This window comes from Falco biarmicus, chromosome 5, assembly GCF_023638135.1.
Source record: "Falco biarmicus isolate bFalBia1 chromosome 5, bFalBia1.pri, whole genome shotgun sequence".
Taxonomy (NCBI): Eukaryota; Metazoa; Chordata; class Aves; order Falconiformes; family Falconidae; genus Falco; species Falco biarmicus.
The window spans coordinates 50,957,796-50,963,795 of NC_079292.1; positions in this window are offsets into that span (position 1 = coordinate 50,957,796).

The window sequence follows — 6,000 nt, forward strand, 5'->3', positions numbered from 1 at the left end:
GGTAAAAAGCTTTGTAATACGCTGATGAATTTCGTGTCATCAGATAGTTTTCACTTCATCTCCATTGCTGTCACATTTCCTTAAATAATAGGGAGACTTTTCCACTAATGGACAATCGAGGCTGTTTGCCTAATGAGAACTTGCAGAGGCAGCCTGCTATGTGTCTTTATCTTTTAAACTGAGGCGAAACAAGATTGCCTGGCTACAGATAAGTGGCTAAGAAGCAGTCCTATTCAGATGTACCTGTCAGTAATTTATCTGGAGTTTCTGTATTCATATATACTGTTCTATGTGCAGTAGAGCATTTAATTGCTTTCCACTGGGAGCAGGTCACATTCAGGGGTCATCAGAACCATGCTACTGGATGGAACATGCTTGATTCATACAGGCTGTTTTTATCAAGATCTTTGCAGCTGAAATCTCCAGCTAATTAGAGAATTTTTTTTTTTTCTTTTTCTGGAAAAGCTGATTGTTATTTAGTGTAATGTAGATAATTATCATTCTGTGAAGAGTGTATGTGTAGCTTCTGTAAGACCAAATGAATGGCCACTGATTGTTGTGTCAAATTCATAATGAGTGTTTCAATTTCTGTTATTAAAGCTTTTTGTTGTAATAACTATATATTAATGGTAGATTATTTTTTTTTGTTTTGTCACTACATCCTTTTTTGGGGTTCAGGGAAGAGTGCTGTTGTACAAGAGAGATAAATTTCAGGCTTATTTTTTTAGAGGTTTCTTAAAGTCTAAGACTGGTCTGAAATCTTCCTGAATTCCTGATCCTGAAAGTAAATCATCTTGCAATTTTAAAATAATGCATTTTTCTCTAGAAGTCTATCAGCATGTTTACAATAAATAAGGGGCACATTAATTCAAAATATATTTTTGTTGTAACCTAATTTCTTTCTCCTAATGTGGGTGTTAGAAAGATATTTTGGTACATTTTGTTGCCATTTCCCAACCTGTGATATTAAATTAATGTAATAAAGGACATGTAAACTATAACATAAAAGCAACATTTATGGTATATTAAAATCTTTTATTTACAATCTTTATGGCTGTAAAATATGTCCAGAAATCAATTCATTATTTTCAGTTGAGCAGTGAGTGTTCTAAACTTTGGATGAAGCATAAACCAAATGTAATTAGTTTCTTTCCTTTTTACAAGAACAGTTTATTGTAGACCAAATGGAAAACTTTATACTGCATGGATTAAGAATTATTCGTCTCTCCTTTCTCACCAGTTTCACTGCTAAATGATATTTTTATGATATCAGTACTTACTAAGGCTTTATGAAAAACAGCTGATTAGATCAAATATGTAGAATTCACAGTATTTCAATGAAAAATCCTCCACACCTTCTGATCTGTAAATTAAACAATGAACTTCAACCTTGTGTGTATATATAACAAGCTTTGGTGACAAATACAGTACATACATTTAAAAGCACTTACAAGAGACATAATAGTTCTTAAATTCTTAAAATTAATTATTCTTCTTTTTCAAGAACACATAACTAAACATGTCTAGTTAAACACCATGGCAAGGGAACCATGAGTTTCAAATACTGAACAGGAAAATGGCATCGCGTGAAAACCCAGCATTTTTTCTCCTTTAGAAATATAAAATATTCTGCTTGAGTTGATTTTTGAAGATGTATGCTAAAGATGTTAAGCTTACTGAATACTGAAAAATCTGTACCCAGTAATTCATACAATATTGTTCCTCTTTAAATAAAAATATTTTTAGCTAACATATTTATGTGCATTTCTAACCTGGGAAGTGTCACCTGAGCACCATAGATGTTCTTTCAATGTTTCTGTATTAATTCAATAATTTTTTTAATATTGTTAGTTATCCCAGCTGTGTTCATTTCTAGGTAATGCATGGAAAGAAAAAGAAAACTAGGCACAGGACAAAGAAGGTTTACCTTTAACTGTATTATTACTTAAGGAACAAAAATGTGCATGATTTTCTTGGCTCTTAGAACATCAGTCTAGGAAATTAGAGTCTTGAGTCCTAGTTATAGAAATTCACACTTCCCTGATTGATTTCTATTTTCTTCTTGTGGTCCATAAGCTATCAGAAAGAAGATGGGCTGTCTGGTAATTCCACAGCAATATTTCCAATTTTTTATTATTTCTTCAGGACTGATATTTTCCTTTTTCTTTAAAGGAGTGAAAGAGGTCAAGGTAGAAACCTCCTCCTGCTGAATGAAGTAGAACTGTTCCTCCATAATTCCATGTTTAAAAACAAGCTTTAAGTTTTTCATTTCTGAAGCCCTCTTGTCTTGTTGGCCTCTGGTAACAAGCCCATATGTATCCTGCTGCAAAACTTCTTTAATATATCTGGCCACCTTTTCTCAATATATATAAAGTACTGTTTTGCTTAAATGTGAAACTGAAATGGTTGACCATTAAAACGGTATTGAATATATGAAAAGGGAAAAAAGTATCAGTGCTCTATCATAGTAGTATCCAATTAGAAGCTGTCATGTAAATATGTTGATACTTTGGTGGAAGTATAAAGTAAATCTCTTGTCATGAAAAGAGAAATGAGAAGTAATCTGAATATGTAAAAAAGGTTTATTTACAGATTTAGACTGATTCTGTCCTCTATACTGACTAGAAAGAGAGGAACTAGTAGTCAGGATCTGTGATGAAACATTTTTTTCCATTCATATTTCCACATATTGAGGTTACTTACCGTGATGCAACAATATGAAGATCTTTGCATCTTCCTAGAACAGTCATGTAGTCACAGGACAAAGATTTGCCATATAAATATTTCCTGCAATATTTATATTTGGTCTTTCAAATTCATAATCTTGTGAAATTCACAATCTTGTGAAATTCACTTGCGATTGAATATTATAATTTTATTTTAGTAGAACTTTTAGTAGAACTTGCCAGAATCTGTGGCTTTCAGAGAATCCTTACCGGCTTAAATATTAGGTCTGTTTTACAAACATTCATCACTCCTCTGTAAGACTTTATATAGGTCTTAGTTACCTGGAAATCCACAAGTATCTGATGAAAGACGTTTTCTGGAAATCAGAACTTTGTGCTTAATCTAAGCTAGTAAATTTATCCCCCTTCAAATCTTTCAATAGCCCTTCAACCTTATTCTTCTCCATTTCCTCTCCTTTTTCTGTGATATTCCTGAATCAATTTTATGTCAAACAAAAAGACACAAAAAAAGCCCATGCTTGCCAGCACTCATGGATGTGAAAAACCTTCACGTTATGGTCAGTGCATTGCTGACTTAATTCAGGAGTCTATCAGAAACATTGCAGTCTCTCATCCTGTTCACCTTAATGGATGCATTAACTGAAGCTGCTATGCAGCACTGGTTGTTAGGTTTTTTCCTTAATTTTAATAGTTTTTATTCAGTTCTGGCTTTTCTGGAACTGTAGCCAATATTTGCAACTGTAAGAAAAATCTTATTTGTGGAATAGAAGTTATAACATCCTATATTAATTACATATAGGCTAAGTGCTTGATGAGATTTATTGCTTAGTGCCCTACAAGACCAACTCTTCAAATGTGAAACTGCTGTTCCAGTAATACAGGACATAATAAATATGAGAAAGGCAGACATTTTGTCAGATCTGTTTTTTCTTTAAATAGACAGTGACTCTATTGTACTGGCTAATTGGTTTGTGCGGCATTATTCCAGCATAAAATAACAGAGATAAAGTTTCCGTGAACTGTAGCTTTTGTATCATCCTGTTAGTTGCAAATAAGATTGCTGACCATAAAATGTCTTTTCTGTAACGAGTATCACTGCTGTATCCTATAAGATTTAATTACAAATTGACTAGTTCAGCTTAATACAAGGCCTTGGAGACCAGGGTTTTGGCATGAAAATAAAGGCAGTTTAAAAAAAAAATAATTTCCTTTCCCTTTGATCTGAAAATCAGGATTTGTATAAACAAGAATATGTTGTGCAAACTATATGTCAATTTAAGAATTCTCTGAAGGATTCTGCATGTACCCAGTTGTGATTTAACCCTGGCTTGTAATTAAGTGACATGCAGCCACTTGCTCACTCCCCCCTCACCCAGAGGGATCAGGAGGACAATCAGAAAGGAATGTAAAACTTGAGGGCTGAGATAAGAACATAAATAAGAATTTAATAGTTGAAATAAAACTAAAATGAAAGAGTAATAATCATAATAATAATGATAGTTACAATGAAAAGGAGAGAGAAGGGGAGAGGAATTAAGTCCAAAGGGAAGGGAGGAAAGAAAACAAGTGATGCACAATACAGCTGCTCACCACCCACTGACCAACGCCCAGATAAAGATCTTCCTGCCCCAGCCAACCCCCCACCCCACCCCACCCCACCCCACCCCACCCCAATTTTATATACAGAGCATGACATCCCATGGTATCAAATACCTATTTGGCTAGTTCAGGTCAGCTGTCCTGGTTGTGTCCCCTCCCAATTTCTTGTGCCCCTCCAGCCCTCTCCTGTCAAGATCTGAGAAACTGAAAAGTCCTTGACTTGGTATAAAAATTACCTAGCAACAACCAAAACCATCAGTGTGCTATCACCATTGTTCTCACACCAAAGCCAAACCACAACACTGCACTAGCTATTAATAAGAAAATTAACTCTTTCCCAGCCGAAACCAGGACACCACTGTTAGTATATCGCATTGTCAGGTGTGTATAAATCATGACTCCAATAGGTAAAAGCTGGATTTCATAGGCCATTTTTTTTGGTGAACTTCCTGAAACTTGGCAGAACATTGGAGAGTCTGGGCTTAAAGGTGAAAACTTCAGAAAATGCATGTGCCTGAAATCATTAATTATTAACTACTATAGATATTATTAATGCTAATAGCACAGTGCAACGCACATCACTAGCTGACAGGCTACAGATGTGTTGAAGACAGGTAACAAAAATAAAGGACCAAAGTTACACTTCCTGATTCTTAGCACAGAATTTAGATCTAGAAAAAAAGTATCTAAGTCTTAACAGGCTACTGTGAATGCCAGAATTATGTTTAATAATGTGCATAAATCTCATTTCAGTACTACCTTTTGCATGACTTACAGCCATACAGTTGTTTCCAAAATACATCATTTAGTGACTACTTAGTCTGTGAATGTCTCTAAGCTAACATTTATTTTCTGTTGCATTGTAATTAACATTTCTTTCTATTAGTTTGAAGTTGAAATTGTAAAAATATGCTGAATTGTTGTATGTGTAATTATTGTGTAACATATTTGTAAATTACTGAGTCATTTAACTGATATTTAACTATGAGCCACTGTAAAAATAACTTCATTTTGTTGCTGCTCTGTGCAAACTGAACCCCACAAATCTTTTAGAAAGCTCCTAAGTTTTTTTAAAAAAATCCATCTCTTGTCGGAGACACTGGTTATATCTGAGTCCAGATGAACAGAATTAAAACTGCAGTAAAAGTGTATTAAACCAAACTGAAATTTAACTTTCCCAAGGAGTGCAGTGTTAAATAAGAGCAGGGATCCACTACTGTCATATATCTATACTGGAGGGCATTTTCATATTCTTATTAGAAGGGAAGATGGAAAATGAGATATTTCTGAACATGAACAAGATTTGTTAAACCACATCCTTTGATAAAACTAAACTTTACAGATGTGATGCCAGCCGCAGAAATCATATGAAAGTAGTCTGGAATCAGAACAGCGCAAGTGGCTTTTCAGTGCCAGAAGTACTTGAAAAGCGTGTCTACATGCAAATTAATTTCTCATCAATGATCTTCCATGGTTGTGATGTTTGGAGCAAATAACTGTGGATCTATTGACTTTCTGTTTTAATCCCCCCGTTACACTCCACTGTCCATGTCTGAGGAGTGGAAAAAAGACAAAGTAATAAATCTTTGAAAAGTCTGGTTATAATATGCTATCTTTGAGCTTACTTCATTGGTATATCAAATATTTTAAGAGATGGTGATATTTTTAAATTAGCTTACAGACACTGGAAAGTCTTATCTCTTTATAAATTCTT